At 34.3% G+C, this 17,613-nt stretch overlaps 1 protein-coding gene and 1 non-coding gene across 4 annotated transcripts in view; both read right to left on the bottom strand.

The window, feature by feature from the left end:
• The window catches only part of PCDH11X (protocadherin 11 X-linked), an 827,978-nt gene that overhangs the window by 806,454 nt on the left and 3,911 nt on the right, over nucleotides 1-17,613 (bottom strand). The window lies entirely within an intron of this gene.
• LOC112438636 (U2 spliceosomal RNA) lies at nucleotides 2,559-2,749 on the bottom strand. The gene has a single exon (XR_003027033.1). It is a non-coding gene; the product is annotated as a U2 spliceosomal RNA (small nuclear RNA).

Genomic DNA, 17,613 nt, shown 5'->3' with positions numbered 1-17,613 from the left:
GAGCCAAAGCACATATTCCTAATTGTACGTTTTGTTTTTACTTTTAGACAAAGAGATGCTTAAAAACAGAATAATAAAGGAGATTTTCAAACTGATTATTTTTTGACATAGATGCCTATTTGTAGAAGAATGGAAGTAGAAAACAGAGTGAACTGCAGTAAAATATTTAATCTTTCAACAACTTACTTTATGAAGAAAGAGTAGTGAAAATTCAATGGAAGAAGGAAAAAAGAGAGTAGAAGGAAAAGAGAAAGTGGAGAGAAAATGGAAGAGTGTGAAAAGTGTTATGTAAAAATATTTTCTTTTTGAGACAGAATCTCTCTCTGGCGCCCAGGCTGGAATGCAGTGGCGCGGTCTCGGCTCACTGCAACCTCCGCCTCCCGGGTTCAAGCGATTCTTGTGCCTCAGCCTCCCGAGTACGTGGGATTGTAGGCGTGTGCCACCTCGCCCGGATGATTTTTGTATTTTTAATAGAGACGGCGTTATGCCATGTTGGCAAGGCTGATTTCGAACTCCTGGCCTCAAGCGATCCACTCACCTCGGCCTCCCAAAGTGCTGGGATCAATTACAGGCGGGAGCCACCGCAACCAGCCACAAAAACCTTAATGAGGTATCAGTTCAATCTCCCTACTATCAGTTCAATCTCCCTACTATCAGTTCAATCTCCCTACTATGTGAACCTGGCAACTTTCTCGGACCTTTTAACTCCCCTAACCTGGAATGTTGTAGGGTGTACTAAAGGAGTCAAAATGCTACTAGTGTCAAAGCAATAAAAGATATTTGGAATTGATTCTGTAAATGAAACCTTAAATGATCTAGTTTGTTATTCCTTGATTAGTATACATGATAAATGCAAAATTTTTATTTAGGAACATATGTATAATGATTATATTGCCATTTGTCTAAGCAAGAATATATGGACATATGTATCCACATATGCCTCTCCATAAATACTAATGTCTAATATATGAATAATAGACATATATCTTTATAAGTGCACTTGCAAAATATGTAGAAAATATACAACTCTGTTATGTGGCATCTCATCTGGTTTTATAAGTTATATGTAACACCTAATTTAAAAAACTTATTTATTTACTTATGAACACATATCAGTGTTCAGTGTTTATGATAATTTATGAATATAAATATTTAACATCTAGAGCCTCACACCTTTCAGTTCTACTCTGAATAATACATTTTTATTCAAGTTTTATCACTCATTTGCACAGTCAGACAAGTTGTTAAAGAGTCATTATTTTTATTTCACAACCAGGAAACTCAGTAGTTTTGCAGAAATTCATAGTAAATCAAGTGAAAGGCCAGAAATCTACTTTCTTTTGTGAATCTTTAAACGACCTTATCAAGCTCATTTATATCATATATCACATTATACCAAAAAAATGTGTTTTACTGTTCATAGCAAACAGTCTCTTAGTAATCATCTCACACTCACTCTTGTGAGCCTAGTACAATTCCTCAATAGACATGTGGTCTTTTACTTAACAGAATTATGTATGTTTGTGATTTATTATTAATTGAAGGATAATAGAAATTTTATCTATAGATACACTTTTTTTAATGTCAGTGAAAAAAAGATTTGTGTTTAGGAGGTCATGGATTTAGTTAAAACCTCTATTCAACTTTGTGGAATATCCTAAAATTTTAATTTAAATTATGCATGTATGAGTTTTTTCAAGAGATAATTCTGGAAAATAGAAAATATGGAGTAGGTAAAAAATAAGCTATTCAAAATCTCTGGTGAAGGGTAGGGTTTCATTAAGTATTAACTGATGATATATGATAAGGAAAACAGAATAAATGTGACCTAAGTCTTCATTTCTAAAAGTATGTTTTGAATATAAACATTTTATGATTTATTATATAATTTCAGAAATTATGTATATTATATATATTAAAGGAAGAAATAATCCATGTCTGAGTAAAATACATTCCAACAAGAAATGAGTTCTTACAACCTCACTGCTATCTAGTGGTAATATATCCTAACAGCAGGAAGACAACCTAAGTCCTACAAAAATAGGTTGTTTTCTGTGAAAAGTAGAATTTTCAAGTAACAAAGTGATACTGAATATTAGCAAGAGAAACATAATTTCTAAGCATTATTAAAAACAAATTTCTATTTGTCTAGATCCACTTTGAAGGCCATTGTGTATCATATATTTGTAAAAGTAACTGTGTACTTATATTTTAGGAAAGTGATTCTACTGATTTTTTTTTTTTTTTTTTTTTGAGACGGAGTCTTACTTTGTTGCCCAGGCTGGAGTGCAGTGGCACAATCTCGGCTCACTGCAACCTCTGCCTCCCTGGTTCAAGTGATCCTCCTGCCTCAGCCTCCTGAGTAGCTGGGATTACAGGCGCCCGCCATCATGCCTGGTTAATTTTTGTATTTTTAGTAGAGATGGGGTTTCACCATGTTGGCCTGGTTGGTCTCGAACTCCTGACCTCAGGTGATCCACCTGCCTCGGCCTCCCAAAGTGCTGGGATTACAGGCATGAGCCAACACGCCCGGCCTGTAACACTGTGTTTTAACCCCCGAGGGGAACACCGTTCTTGGAGGTACTGCAATACCAGGTCAATGTGTGGAGTGGACAGAGCATGCTCCTATTCCATCTCCCTGCTCCAAAAATCCATGTAATATATTGTCCTCGGACAGAGGATATATCAGATATTAAACTGATAGGAACAGATACTACACTCTATCTTAGCCAAAAGGCTGAGAAGTGATACTGATTCTTTTTTTTTTTCAAGTTTTTAAAATATCAAGTTAAGAAAAAAAGCATAAAGCTTAGCTACTAGAATGAAAGTCTAGTTGGGCAAATTTCTACCATGCTGTTTCCTTGTCTGTACTTATCAAGCAAATGCATCTGTGTTCATCTATGTTTTTGTTTGTACTGCATTTGCATCATTATTGCATGATAATAGTTATGAAGAAAATAAATCCAAGAGAAGATATTTTAAATTTCGACTGACTTCTGATCAATATCTTTGACTCATAATATTCCATTCTGACTAAATACCCTAAGGATATGATTAAAGAATAAGGAATTGCTGCATTTTAATTGTCTTAAGTAGAAATATAGAGTGAGTTTTTTGGACAATAAGGCTAATGTCCACATAAAAATAAAACCAGCAGTTAATTTGGAAGAAAATCAGTTAAAATAATTGATTGATTCAACTAGATGTATTATGCAGATGGATTATAAATAAACTCAATTCTCCCTTTACGGTTCAAACAAATGTTATTTAGTTATTTAATGCTGAGAGACATTTTATCCCTCCAGTATTTATCTCAGTATTATGAGTCAGGATTTCTGAACAGAGACTAGAATTGAAAGTTCTTATTTTAACTTGAGATTGTCCAAGCAAATCCATTAAAAATCAAAACTGTACATGCCTCTAGATCAAATCTGTCAAATTTCTAATACAAGTGAAACAAAAATGCAATCATCTTTGATGAGAAAGATCACAAGCCATCTATAATTTTAATTTGCTTAAACTCATTATATAATCTACAACAAAAGTAGAATTATCAAAGGAGAAAATCTAGTTTTAAATTAGACACTTAAAGTGTGTGTGTTCACATTCACCAGGCTGTAACTGAATTGTTAACGACAGGCAATTTTATAGGTAGAATATTTCTCCTACAATTAAGCTGTCCAGAAGAAAGAAGAAAAACCTTAATATTCAGTTTAACTGATGTACTTTTATGTTTCCTCAAGGCACGGTGTTCTGCACTCCTAACACAGTTAATAAAGCTGAGAAATGGATATAATATAAAACATTTATCTAAAAAGAAATTGAAAAGTTTATGTGCATAGTAATTATTAATATAGTTAAATGATATTTCAAAATATAAACAAAAATACATTTATATTTCGCATTCTGGTTAAAAATCTGGACTGTGAAGTGAAAAAGATGTGAGGGTGATCCCTGATGTGGCCATTTACTGTCTTTGTACATTTAGGCAAGTCTCAATTTCTATATTCATACCATGGAAATAATTAGACTACCTCCTACTTCACAGAGGCACAGAAGTAGACATCTAAGATATAGATAACTAAGGATTAATTTGTACCAACTATATATATAATGATTATCCAGTATGCAAAATGTAATTATTTTGGTAAATTTGGCATTGGTATTTTAACCATAATCTTTGGTTCAAAATGAACTTGGGTTTTTCAGTTACTGTGAACTTGTTACTTTTAATAATCAGTTTATCAAGTCAGCTATATCTAGAAGAGATAAGAAAATGATATTGACAATTTTTCTGCCCTTTTAGTCCTTTAACAGTTTCCAACTTTACTTGTTTGTCTTCAGTAGCTTCTGAATCAAGGAGATTCTTTCTCATTGAATTTTTTCACCACATTACTAAAATTTCAAAATTGATCTATATAGTAGTTTCAAAATAGTTATGCAATTAAAAAAACTACACCTAAAATTTTCTCTGAAAATTAAAGACGTTCAAATTATTTCTTAAAAGAATTTACTCTAAAAATGTATACTATGCAGTAGGAATACATGGCTCTGGTAGAAAAGAACACAAAAAAATTAATAGACCAATAACTATGTTAGATCAAATGCTGTCTGTTCACAAGGAAAATCTTCTACATTTTGGAAAAAAAGATAGCTATGTAAGATAAATTTTCATTCAAACAAATATAACAAGACTAAAATATAACTGAGGTTGCTGGCTTTTATACTACTTCCTTGCACTTAACCAAACTTGTTAATTTATATTTTGAGAACAGCATGACCTTTAAAGGTATGTTTGCTGAAGAATAGTTTACAACTCCATTCCATTAATCTATTAAAAGTCTAATGTGTTAGACATTTTTAGCAATAGAGCAAACACCTTTAAAATATTTAAAATGGGGCAAATATTTATTTTTCTGTAAATAAGCAAAACATAAGTTCCATAAATTGGATGATTGGTATTGTTTATGAAACATTAAAACTTTACCTTAATGTATTTTGGGGTCTTAAGTCATAAGGACCTGCTACTAAAATTAAGATGACTATAAAACTGTTCTTACAGTATTTCTGCAAAACAAACTTCTTGGATTCAAGAGAGATCTAAGTTGCAGTAAAGTATTACAGTGATATTTCCGTAAAATTTAAAGTTTAAATTGTAGCATAAAACCTCATGTAGGAGACGTCCCTAACATTCAAGAAGGTAAATGTTATGACGTATGTAACATTGCTTTATAAAATTTAAGTTTCATTCAGAAAATTAATGAGTTAGTATTTTTATGTCTTTAATTTGTTGAAAAAGAGTCACCATTTTACTATTTAACACACATTAGTTTGGTATTTACTATTCAAATCTATAACCAAAACTAGTTTTAACACTGGACTATTTTGGGCTATATGATCATTATACATGTGATTTAAAAAAATGTACATAAGCCCTTTTACTGTGGTGAAAGATGTGACAGGACAATATAGTGAAAAGCACACTGACCAAGCAGACCTAAATTTTATTTCAGACTGCCACTAAGTTGCTTTTGTGACCTTGGTCAAGTCACTTCGAAGGGAATGGAACCTTCTGGAAAACACACATTAAGTCAGTAGGTGCAACTGTTCATAGCTCATAGTTAAACAGTATTTGTGTTTTAAGTTACTTCCAAAAAAGCACAAGTTATGCACAAAGACAAAAAAATATCAAAAATGACCTTCCGTATTAGTCTGTTTTCACATTGCTGATAAAGACATACCCAAGACTGGGCAATTTACAAAGGAAAGAGGTTTAATGGAGAACTCACAGTTCCACGTAGCTGGGGAAGGCTCACAATCATGGCAGATGGCAAGGAGGAGCCAGTCACGTCTTATATAGACGGCAGCAGGCAAAGAAAGAGGTTGTGCAGAGAAACTCCCATTTTTAAAACCATCAGATATCATGAGACCCATTCACTATCATGAGAACAGCACAGAAAAACCCACCCCTATGATTCAATCATCCCCAACCAGGTCCCTCCCACAACGCGTGGGAATTATAGGAGCTACAAGCTGAGATTTTGGTGGGGACACAGAGCCAAACCATATCACCTTCCTAAGTAAAAACAGGAAAATCAAATAAACTAGAAATTCCAGGTTATTATAGAATGCCTAGGGACATGCATTTCACTACAATAATTCCTACTTTCTTCATTTGGAGCCACTAATAATGAGAACAGAATGAATACCCCAACACCAAACAAGTATATTTTCATCAAAACATTGCTAGTCATGATTTACCTCAGTGTATTGCTAATTCAGTAGAACCTGAATATCTCATCACAATTTGTATTTTTTTCTGCAAAGAAATGTTATCCCTAACCTAGATTCTATATCTGAGAAACATTTCCTTTCTTTTCCTTCCTTTATTAAAAATCTCAAATCACTACATAATTCCTAGGTTAAATTATCTACCACCAGTAACTCAGTCTACATGGCAATGGTGAAAAGCTAATGGAATCTTAAGTTACTCCTAACTAAATTGACGATGACTTTAGGCAAGCAATTTAGCTAATCTGGACTAGCTCAATTCTTCATTTGAAAAACAGAAATGGACAAAAGAAAGGGAGGCTAAAAATGTCTGCTCCAGCTAATCCACAGGGTTGTTTGAAGTGTTAAATGGTTATATGTAAAGGCTTCTTTCAAGAAAACATTCACGAATAAATATCACCTTTATGTAGAACTGTAGTTTTAAGGAAACTTTACAATAAGGATAGTGTTTTCTTATATTCAGTGGCACTTCAGCACAATATGTGTCATCATTTATATTTTTAAGTCTACTAATTAACTCATGGTATTCACTAAAGAAACTAAACAGGGTTTGCTTCTCTAACAGCAAAATATATTTTTGTAATAGTTTCTAATAATCTAGTTCTTCCAATGGAAAACAAAGTATGAGCTCAGTGGATAAAACTATTCACCCCACATGGTTAACTACTATTACAGAAATCTATTACGGAAATGCTTGAATGTAATTCAAATAAAATTAGAAACTTGAAACCTACCAAAGTTCTGTGATCAAGCGTTACCAGTACTTAGCCAGAGTAATACACCTTAGTGTATTATTAACAGTCTATATCTAAGCCAATCCATAGCCACAATTTTCCTTTTTGCTCCCAAATACTCTCCCTCTAGACCTATTATTTCAAATATTTTTATCTTCACAGAGAAGACAATCCTTTGAAGTTTGACTCTGGTTTCCGAAATTATTTGAAAATAGAACCAAATCCTAATTTGTTTTCCAACTTAGTATTCCTTTCTTGTTCAATCTGATAACATCCTTATTTCCTAGTCCACTATTGACTACTGTATAATTGTATAGTTATGTTAATACATGTTTTAAATTACTAAAGCCAGGGATATTACAATAGTTTTGCCGAATAAGATTCAATAAGTGCTCACTGAAACTTTGTAGTACAAATTTAAAACTCCTAAAAAAGTAAATATAATATATTCTAAATTGTTATTTAATATATATCCTTAATTATATTTGAACCTAATAAATTGGTGCATATATTAGCTGATAAAACAAATATTATTCCAGGGATAAGAACAAGGATCTATTACTGTCTTTGACACCTAAAAGGTATGTGATTTTAAGAATAGAAAAACTTGTTTTGCGTCTTTCCTCATATGTTAAAAATATATAATATATGCAATACCTGTTTCACAGAACTGTTGTGAGATTCAGATGAAACAAAATCTGCCAGAGTACCCTAAAATGCAATGAAAGCAATTTAAAAGTGATAATGTAATTATTTACATAGTAAAATCTGTGATATTAGTGATATTGCCTTTAGCAGTTACTGCAAAGTGCTATTTCCAGTATTTTGTTTAGTTTTTGTGTTAAGTTTCATGATAAATCTGCTTTGATTTTTAGTTTACCTGTTTCAAAAACTTAGTAGTTTCAGTTACAACCAAAGCGTGTTCTTGGGTGATCTATTAATGGGAAAACCCACAATTATTTTTGCTTCGATCTAATAGTTGCTATCATTGGCATAGGATATAAAAATATATAAAGTGTAATGATATTGTAAAGGAAATACTGTATATCATGTTCTCAAAGTGTCTTCCATTTCTCTGAATCATGATGCTTATTTGAGTTGTCAGTCCTTATCCTGGAACCTAATTGTAACTTAGAATTGTAATTTTTTTTCTAATGAATATAATTAATCCATTTCCTTTAAAGTTCTTACTAATTCTTTTGTGATCCTATCATATTATTAGCAATTGTAAGTACTTAGACATTTAGTATGTATTATACGGTATTGTCTTCTGGCTAATATTGCTCAACCTTCACTGCCATCTCTTTAAAATCTATTCTTCAAGTCTGTGATTTATGATTAAAATTTCATCCAGTTACATAGTATTTTCCTGTAATTAAACTCATTCTAAGATCTACTCAAATTGATTCTGAAGCTGGAAATATAAATGACTTAAAGTTATGAAACTGAATTGGAATACTCTGACATCATTATTTTGTTTAATATTTTGAACCATTCTAATATTTGCTGGATCAGGCCAAGAAATTATTTCATATTTTTTCCAGTTATGAGTCTGAGATAGTCTGATTTTTGACATGTATTTAATTACATATGATTCTTTATTTTAATGCCATTGTAAATTAACTCAATTGTTTCTCATTGTCTTAAAACATGAGGCCGGGCGCGGTGGCTCACGCCTGTAATCCCAGTACTTTGGGAGGCCGAGGTGGGCGGATCACGAGGTCAGGAGATCGAGAACACGGTGAAACCCCGTCTCTACTAAAAATACAAAAAGTTAGCCAGGCGCGGTGGCGGGCGCCTGTAGTCCCAGCTACTCGGGAGGCTGAGGCAGGAGAATACCGTGAACCCGGGAGGCGGAGCTTGCAGTGAGCCGAGATCGCGCCACTGCACTCCAGCCTGGGCAACAGAGCGAGACTCCGTCAAAAAAAAAAAAAGAAAAATGAACTGATCGTGTTCATAGAACTGATATTTCTATTTACCATAGAGTAAGTTTTCTTCTCTATTCTTTGATAATAGAGTATGAAGATGTTTTGCTATCTGTTTATTTTGTCTTGATTCTTATAATTCTTTTCCTTTTGGTATATTTTGGATTTTCCCTCTCAAAAAAAAAAAAAAAACCCTAAAAAGATATAGGGTATTTTGGCTGCTATACGTGCCCCATTAGGTACATGGAAACAGTCTATGCTTAAATGGTATGGTTTGGATTCGGGTCCCTACCCAAATCTCGTGTCCAGTTTTAATCCCCAGTGTTGAAGGAGGGGCCTGGTGGAAGGTGATTGGATCATGGGGGTGGATTTTCCCCTTGCTGTTCTTGTGATAGTGAGTTCTCACGAGTTCTGGTTGTTTAAAAGTGTGTGGCACCTGCCCCTGCTCCCTCTTCCACCTGCTTTGGCCATATAAGACGTGACTCCTTCCTCTTAGCCTTCTGCCATGATTGTAAGTTTCCTGAGGCCTCCCCTAGGCACGCTTCCTATACAACCTGTAGAACTGTGAGTCAGTTAAACCTTTTTTCTTTATAAATTACCCAGTCTCAGGTAGTTCTTTATAGCAATGCAAGAACAGACCAATACAGAAAACTGTTAGCAAGATTGGGGTTCATACCCACATGGGCACTAGCTTAACATTATTAAGTAATATTAAGAGTAATGAAATCCAAGGCAATTTTGGCAGACACTCAAGTTCACTTAGCACTTACAAAAACATTTTAATCCAATTGGCCCTTTATCTCACTGAGATCCTCAAATTATTACTACTAAACAGACTGTGCTGTTCCTGTAAGTATCAGAGCTTAGAAAAGACTAGTACAGTTTCATTGGGAAGGTGATGGCTTCTGAATCTCAATGGTACAATTAAGACATGAATTCCAACGCTGAAGTGAAAACTTTCAGTTGTTTTCCTAACCCTGCTAGAACTATACCGTGTCTCCTAGCAAGCACAATTTAAACATTTACACTTATTTCAATGGTTGCTTTCAATGTCATTTGTTTTAATTTGATACTGTTTCTGAGCTGCACATAAAGAAATGAGAACTATGAAAGTTTTCCTAAACTAATAATGAATGAAAGTTTCACTTAGATTAAGTGACTATTCGGCTATATTCTAAGATAAAAGTCTAGTTGTGAGGAAAGTGGTTAGCATGGTGTCTAATTTACCATTTGTTCCCACTTTGAGGACTTTTATTTTGAGACAGCAAATACAAAATAATCTCTACCAAGTGTCTTTCGTTGTTGCTGTTGTTGTTCTGCAAAATGTGTGTACTAATAAGAAAATAAAAAGAAGTTCTTCAAATTAGGTAAATGAAAATCTAATTGGATATTCTACTCTAAAATCTGAATGATTAGCTGATATGTTCAATTCTGATATTTTACAAACCAATATCTTTAGGGGTCTATACTATACTAAGACTTCTCAGAGTTTTTGGATTTCTTTAAAAAGATTTTAAGATATTGGTACACCATTGACACTGTATGACGAATGGTTTTCATTTTTGAAATGGTATAATCGTATGTACAAAGTGTCCATGAAATAGATTTGACTGCAAAATGGACAAGCAACTGGTTGTTATTCTGAACTACAGTTTCAACCAATATAGTCACACCAAAGGTTAAAATCAAATTTAACCTCTAAATGCAAATAATTGTAAATCTAGTTGAATTTAAAACTTTCATCCATTGCACATACCTAAATTGTTTCTTTTTTCTTTTAAGAAATCCTGTTACCCTTGGCTTACTTCATCTTTATCATGCTTGTTTACCAGACTATGGATCAGCACCTTTTGGATAACTGTAGTTTGAGGGGCAGCAGCTTCCATGTGTACAGGGAGCTTGTTAGAAATGCAGAATTTCAGCCTCACCTAGAATCTACTGAATCAGAATCTGCATTTTAACATTTCTAGATGATCTGTCTGCACATTATAGTTTGAGAAGCACAGGAATAGAATGTAATTTCCTAGAAACTGGAGTTTAAAATAACAAGTCGTTAGCAGTGATGCTGATTGATTAGTAATTGTATATTGGTTCTATTTCTTTCTAAAGTGTTTTGATTCTGTTATATATGCCAGCTATCCAATTTTTGAACATTAGCCTTATATTCCCATATCTGTTTACTCCTGTATGCAGTTCTGAGGCATTCAGAATGTCTGTGACTTTCAGTGAATTCAAATGCTCTTTCTTAAGTAATCCTGCTTTGCACTCATGGCCATTATAAAATGGCCAGCACATATTGTAACTGCTTTATTTTATGGATGCTAAAACTGAATTCATGGACTAAGAAAGGCTGCAGACAAGGAAAGCTTTAAGAACTGTGGAGGCAGACTGAAGGGTAAAAGGTCACTGTCAAACTGAGCAAATTCTTTCCCGATCTAAAAAGAAAGGCAAAGGAAATTCTGCCTGAGGAGCTCTCATGTAAAGGTTTTGTCCTGTTTGTGTGTGTTTGGTGTGTGTATTACCTATTCTTAAGCCTCTCTTTAAAAAAATTTAATGTATTCATGTTTTGGAAGACTTTGATTCTCACAACCTAGCAAACAACCATCAAATAACAATTAAGGTATTCTTTTTTCTTTTTCTTTTTTTTTTTTTTTTTGAGACGGAGTCCTGCTCTGTCGCCAGGCTGGAGTGTAGTGGCGCGATCTCGGCTCACTGCAATCTCCGCCTCGCGGGTTCAAGGGATTCTCCTGCCTCAGCCTCCCGAGTAGCTGGGAGTACAGGCGCGCAGCAAGACGCCCAGCTAATTTTTGTAATTTTTTTTAGTAGAGACGGGGTTTCACCATGTTGGCCAGGATGGCCTCGATCTCTTGACCTCGTGATCTGCCCGCCTCAGCCTCCCAAAGTGCTGGGATTACAGGCGTGAGCCGCTGCGACCAGCCAACACTTAAGGTATTCTAAATATATAGTATGAGAAGTAAAAGAGAGAAGCTATCCAAGGCAGTTTCAAAAAGCTTGCATATTTCACACTGAACAGAAAATCAGACCCTATCATCCAAAGCTCTGGTAGTTCTCTTTCTTCTCTATTTGATTTCCTTTCTCCTCCCCTCTTCCTCTGTCACAAAGTAAAATAAAGCAGTCTACGATTACTCAGGAAAGAAGGGAAAGCTTTGCTTTGGCATAATTTTCCTGCCTACCTTTGCCTGACCCATACTCCCTAACAAACGCACATATGCCCGGGCATAGAGAATGAGATTATGTAGCAAACATCAAATTTTAGAGAATGCACTCAAAATCTTCCCCAGATTATATTTAAAACTTAAAGGAAATGTGTACTTAACTATTTAGAGTAAATATGCATTTATAAAAATAAAACCATCCTTCCAGGGATGTACATTTCTAGCCATTTTAAGTAAATGGGCTTTTCCAGTCATTTTTTTAAAAAAATAAAATACTTAATGCATTGATACTTGAATCCATTCACTTGTTTTCCATATCAAAACATCGTTTTTTATGTTTTATAACATAATATGCACAATACAGGTGCTTTTAATAATCTCTATTCAATACAAAATGTGGGAAACAGTATTTTCTAGATCTGAGTCAGAGTGGGAAATTGTTTACTGCAACAAAAAACAAACAAGTTTTGGATACATTTAACTTTCTGATAAGACACTATTATTAAATTTGAGCAAAGGTAATTAAAAAGCCCTACATGATGGTGTTTTAAAATTCTAAACACATTGGAAAGCAGGGAACAAGTATGTTTGTGGAATAAATTAATTCATGCTATCACCCAATACCTTACATGAACTCCTGTAGCACTCATATCTCATCCCTGAGCCTTCCTTTTCTTATCTGTAAAATGAGGGGTTTGGACTAAATTATCTTTCCGGTCCCTTCCACTTTCAGAGTCTATAAAACCTGCACTATACTTGGTGTACTGTAATGTAGAGTGACAACAAATATTTGTTGAATTCAACTTAATGTGACTATATATTACTTTGTTGTTGTTGTTGTTCATTGTTTTAGCCCTATTAGAATATAAGCTTTTCAAAGACAGAACTCTCCAAAATTTCTTTAAGGGCCACCCTTAACATTTAAAGTATTGCAATGCTGGACAAGCCATAGGTTTTTAGTTATTGATGGTTAATGAATCAATACAGTCAAATTGATAATACGTGGAGAGCCAAGGGACAAGGAAAGAATGTCCTAGATGTCTACTGCTTTTTGTAAAATATCACAGGATTTTTTTTTCCCTTTGCAAAGGGCCTTGAAATAACTTACAATTCCTTCATTTTACTTTTGGGGAAATTGAAGTCCAGGGAGGTGAAGGTTTTTGCCCAAGGTCACTCTCTAGACACTAATAAAACATAAATCATAAAAGACCTTGTGTTCACACAATTTAAATAAACCCCTGCTCTCACTGTACCTGAAACGAGTTTGTAATCTGAAGACAACAAACAACGATTTGAATTTTGGGGGCTTAATATCCTTTCGGTTGATATGATACAAACCCACACTCAACTGACTACCAAAGATATGTTGCTTCCAAAATGTCATGTCAGGAAAAAAAACACTACCTAAAAATCATTGGCAAACATCCCCTAAAATAAATCTTATGTAAAAATACAGGTGTTCTAAAAAAATGACAGTAGGATAGTAGGATATAGGACTAAACATTTGCTACATTAAGTAAACTCAAACTTTAGGGACTGTCATTATGATGGGTCATAATTTAAATTATTTTTGTAAACAAAATGGAAGAAGCATATAAGCATGTACTGTTAACATTTCAATAGTTCTACCATTTTATTTAATATCATATAATGTTTACAAAGCTTAGTGCAAAAAGACACTAAATAGGAGAATATAATGCTAGTAGAAAATTAACTGAAAAACTTATTTTAATATATTTGAATATACTTGTCTTTGAAATTTTTATTTTTTAATCCAAGACACATTATATATTTTTGCTTTTTACATTCAGAACTTTGACAACATATACTCAAAGATAAAAGAGAGGCAAGAAGGGATGTTGGGAAAAGACCTGGCTTGGAGACTAAAGACCATCAATCCTCTTGAAGCTTCCCCTCTTAATTCTGGAAAATCTTAGGGAGCCGATTTCATCAGCGGGAACTTCAGTCACCCCATTGACAAAATGGGTATAACCATGCCTTCTTTTTCTACTCAAAAAATTTTTATGATCCTAATATAACTTTTTAAATGATATAAAAATATAAAATACTATACATATTGAAGGAGTTAAAGAATGAATCAAAATAAAGGTGACAGAAAACAATCTTTTAATTTCATTTTATGTGATGATAGTAGCTGAATTATATAATTAGCTAAAATCTCAATTTGCACTCTAATCACTTAAGGATTTTTAAAAGAAATGAATTTTCCTTTAGTTTAATTAAAATCCATCAGCAAATTAATTTTATCATTGTCATGCTAAAAGTTATGTTAGATTATTAAAACAGTTTTTATTGAACAGAGAAATATATTCTTCCGGAATTTATTCTCTCCTTTCATTTATCTTTCCTCCTATTTACCCAAATCTACACGTTCAAGATGAGCAGATTAGGTGTACAAAAATCATTCTTTCAGATTTGGGCTGGAAACAAAAATTGTAGCCACTGATGTTCTTTGTCTTAAAATGTATTATATTGATCCAGTGCATAACACATTAGAGACAATTAAAAGGGCAGTTTAAATCCTTGAACAGTTGAGGATTTTTAGATTGCAAAAAGATAACAGGTACATTTATAATTTCTGGCAAGCTACTCCTCAAATTCAAAACAGTAATTGAAAAATACTCTTTTTCCCACGTTTTGGTGCTGTTTGATAATGAGAATGCAGTGTTTCCCCAGATGTAACTGAATATCAAAAGACAGTTTCACCCTAAAATAGTTTTCTCTATCTGATGAACTTTTATTTTACAATTAACCTTGCATAGAGAATAAATCTTAAGGGACCATGACACATAGGTCATTTGATGTTTTCTCCTAACAAAAGATAACCACATTTTAGAGATGATGCCTTCATGAAGAACTTCTATTGAAAAATAACACCATTTCAAATATGATTAATTTGAACATAGCAAGCCAGTTTGGAACATCAAGACATCTTACCTAGTTTTCTTCATTCTGGACACTGAATGATCAATAAAGTCTTCAAATAATAGAACTCTGCTCAGACAATGACATGTAATTTGGAATGTTGTAATATAAAGTCAATCCAATTAAATGTTCCAAAGTATTTTATTTTTCCCAAAGGTAATATGTATATATGTCTTTGATGAAAAATATATTTTTACAGCATACTCTTTCTTCCCTTCCCAATTCCCAGCGATGTTGAATCAATTCCACTGAATGTAGAGAGAAGAACGATATGAGAATTGCACCTTTACCATACACACAGAAAAAGAATTTTCTAAGAGTGCAGTTAAAATAAAACAAACAGGGATTCCTTTGCCTCTGAAGATTGGTAACTGTATGTTGACATGAACACACGTTGACACAGGCTTTAAAATCCTGTGTGTGGGCTGAGGGGGTCTGCTGAGGGGGGTCCCTTCTCAAAATATTTAAACTTGAGCCACTATACCAATCCCACAAAGCAAAAAGAAAAAAAGGAGGGGGGGGGGGAGGAGGGAATAAAAATAAGAAAGAATTTCACTGAAAATATAAAAGGAATTACCCATGGGAAGAGAATACAGCAGAAAGGATGGGATGCAGCGAAACAGTGTCAGGAGTGTGTCAGTGAGAACTTCAGAAAGGTTGGAAATACTCCCCAAAGTAAAATATTTGAATCCCCAGCCACAACCAAAGGAAAACAGACATTTGCAGGCATAATAAAAATATATAACAAATTGAAGGAATTCCACTAAAAGTCTTGTGTGAACTAAAACAGCAAAAGACACAGAAAGGAAGAAACCTTGATGACGAAAATTTGGCAAATCTAAGCAAGTTTAAAGTAGAGTGGCTTTTCTTTCCCCTTAGCTTCTTTGAGGTCAGTGAAAGATAGGAGAATGCAAGGTGGCTAATGGGGAGGAGGATGTAAAAGGGGGAAATGAGTGGACAAATTAGCAGGATAATTAATGCATGGGAAAGGGGCGGGGAATAGCTGACTTAGAGGAGGAAAAAGAAGCGAGTAGAGCTATTTGTTAGTGCCTAAAGGGAGGAAAAAGACAAGATTAAGAGGCTCTAACTGGTTGTAGAAAGAAGGCTGAAATGGGTAAAATGTTACATGATGTAAGGTTCAGAGATGATGCAGGGATGTGTGTAGAAAATGGGGTGAGGTGAAGATGAATGTGCTTGAAAGTGGCTGAAGGAGTGGGGGTCTCCCCAGGACAAAGGGAGTTTACTCGATAGATGGAAGATGGGGAATTTTTCGAAGGCTGGATGGGGAAAGTGAGATGAGTAAAAAGATCTGAGTGGATAGATGATGATGCCTAAAGAGAAATTTTATTCCCCAAAGTAGCCTTCTTTTCTTTCTTAGTTATACTGATTAGCTTTAGGCCCTATTCTTTCATTAGTCCTCTTTTCTGGATGTTACATTATCTTCTTAACATATTTGCTTCCACTCTCTACTGTAATACATCAATGTATTCAATTCTTCATTTAAATGCAAACAACAATAATATTTCTACTGTGTGCTATCTATTGCCCAATTTTCTCAGGCTATTTTGTTGTTGTTACTTTAACAAATTTGCTGGAAAAAATATTCAAAGATGTTCTAGGTCTACAAAACACACATATACCTCTAAACTTTGTAACAAGACACCAAGCCCTCATGCCCTTCCTTACTTATTCTGTGCAGGGCATGACCTTCCAGATACATTTCTTGGCTAGCCACTGACTAGGAATGACTATTTTTAAAGCCGCAGACCTCTCTCTCCTTTATGAACCTCTTCTCAACCTCTTAACAAAAATTAATTCCTCTCTCCATTATGTTCAATTACACCATTTATCACATTGTATCCTAGATCTATAAGAGTGTCATGGCTCAAAGAGGCCCATGCCATGTTTGTCATACTCTCTTTTGTATTCCTAGAGCCTAGCACATTGTCTGGCACAGTAGGTGACTAATGAAAGTTTGTGGACTCTTCAGTGAACAAATACAGGGATGACACCTCCTTTAAATTATGTGAAGCAAGATTCTTGGAGAGAATTAGCCTTCAAAATTTCATTCCCTGAATAATTTTCTTTCCCACTAAGAAACGTGGCTGCCATACATATTTTTTCAATGTAGCTCAAAGCCAGTGGCTTATATAAACTCTCCTTGTCGATGTGCCTCCCCTTGCTCCACCAAGAATCTTATAAATCCTAGCTAAAAGCTGTTGTGGACTGCTTGCGCAGAGAAAAAGAATTTTCTGCTTTCTGAATCTCTTAACCAGATTTCTTCCCTGCCACCAGCAGTCTGGAAGCTCTCTATCAAGAATTTCTATCTCGCAAAAAAAAATAAAGTTTTAAATACCAAGAGAAGGAAGAATGTGAAACCTGCAATCCCTTCTGCCAGGGCTTTCAGCTGCTGAAACCCAGCATTACCTGGACGTCCTTCAGAATCCAGTCCGGTGACAAAAAGGCCAAGGAGCCAGGGGGAAGGGGCAGGGAGTGGGGGTGCACAGTTTATTTCAACCCTTATCAAATGACTGAGCTCTA

The sequence above is a fragment of the Pan paniscus genome, chromosome X (genome assembly GCF_029289425.2).
Source record: "Pan paniscus chromosome X, NHGRI_mPanPan1-v2.0_pri, whole genome shotgun sequence".
Lineage (NCBI taxonomy): Eukaryota > Metazoa > Chordata > Mammalia > Primates > Hominidae > Pan > Pan paniscus.
The sequence above is the reverse complement of the archived record's forward strand: the minus strand, read 5'-3'. Positions and strand labels throughout refer to the sequence as shown.